The sequence below is a fragment of the Euleptes europaea genome, chromosome 16 (genome assembly GCF_029931775.1).
Source record: "Euleptes europaea isolate rEulEur1 chromosome 16, rEulEur1.hap1, whole genome shotgun sequence".
NCBI lineage: Eukaryota > Metazoa > Chordata > Lepidosauria > Squamata > Sphaerodactylidae > Euleptes > Euleptes europaea.
Window position 1 is genome coordinate 53,244,678 of NC_079327.1, and position 1,849 is coordinate 53,246,526.

The window sequence follows — 1,849 nt, forward strand, 5'->3', positions numbered from 1 at the left end:
TGGAGATGGCCCTTGCTTCTGTTTCCTAGCTGCTGGCTGCACGGAGCTCACAAGAGCGGCCGTGTCAGTTTCAAACGGACCACGCAGCGACCGCCCAGTAGCATTTGGAGCGGGCGCATGGCTGGGAAGTAGTCATGTGCCTGCATAGCGGGTTGCCAGGTCCAGTCCAGGAGTTTTAGGCAGGCCCGTATGTTAACAGCATGATTTAATGAGTATGATTATAGCACTTCATGTTTTTATCTAGGAGAGTCCTATGGAATATATATTCATCATTATCTGAGATTCGGTACCATTCCTTACATAAATATGGTTTCCAGGGTGTCTTCTGACATGTCTTTGAAAGAGGCAGGTGAGCTGAAGGACTTCAGTGTAATAAGTTGTATAAGAATAGGAGCTTTTTTCAAAAAGTATTTTAATAAAGAAAAAACACAGAAAAATATACTGCATTTTCTAACAATTTATACATTTTCACAATATCTGCCTACAATCTATACAAGCAACCCTACAATGTTTTATTTTCAAAATAAACATATCCATACTAAGACCACTGAAAAATCATCAAATCTTAATACATACAATACCAAAGTATCTGAAATACATTCTAGTATCTCCAGTCCTCACTAACCACCAAAAAAGGTTATGCTGGGGATTATAGGACCTGCATGCATAAAAACCATGGGAGGCAGGGTCTGTAAAGAGCAAGGAAATTGGATGAGACTGAATGAAAAAGCTGGCTGAACCTAGCTCCTGATCTGTATCCTCCCAAATGCTACATAAATTTAAACTACATATCTGGTGATACAACTATGGATAACATTAATTTGACCTTCAGTTCAATTTTAAAAATAGGTTTATGAGCTGGCAGAATGAATTACTGTAAATGTGTTGCCATATTTGGAGGGAAACTAAACAGAAGTCCAGTGACGTCTTAAAGAAAAACATTTATTCCAGCATGAGCTTTTGTAAGTCAGAGCTTTCATTAGATGCACAAATACAAGCAGATGCATAGATACAAACAACAGAAAGGTGGGACTGAACAAACAATTTACAATGAGAGCATGATGAAGAGAAGGAGAAATCTGATGACCTCTGACTCACAAAAGCCCTTTTTGGATTACATCTTGTTAGTTCTTAAGGTTCCACTGAAATTTTGTTTAATTTTCTGCAACAAATTAACATGGTCACACATTTGGGCATATTTGGGGGAGCAATATTTTCATTAAAGACCCTCCTTTTTCTGTTTCTTTCATTTGTCTCACAATTGCTCAAAAGCTGCAGCCGACTACATTTATTGTGAGTTTTAAAAACAAATATACATGAAATTAAGTAGGCTTAGCCATATCACTTAAAAGTATGTAAATAGGCACAAAAAAAACCCAGTGTCTTCATTCTTTCCTTCTTTATCTGATCAAAAAGTTTGTTCTATTGAAATGTTCAGTAGCATGTCCCAAAGTAAAATTATATTTACTGAATTATTTTATAGTGAAATAGTGAATTGTCATAGCAACAGATTTTTAAAAGCGTCGCTACAGCCTCTAGTTCAGAAACGTCCAATTAACAAGATTTCTTTATACTGCATGTTCATTTTTTATAGTATAAACATCATGCTGTTAAATAACACAAACTGAGGATGCAATGAATAGTTAGCATGTATGTGCATACCATTATACTCTTTGCCAGACCTACAAATCAGAATGTGGGATCAGCTTGCTGTTACACAGGAATCCATAATAAGAAAGATTCTACAAACATGTATTTTAAGGAAGTGAAGTGAAAACACATCTAACAGTGAAAGCCTAAGCACAATTCCAGTTTAGAAGGGAACACTCTGTTTAGGATTGGATTGTTA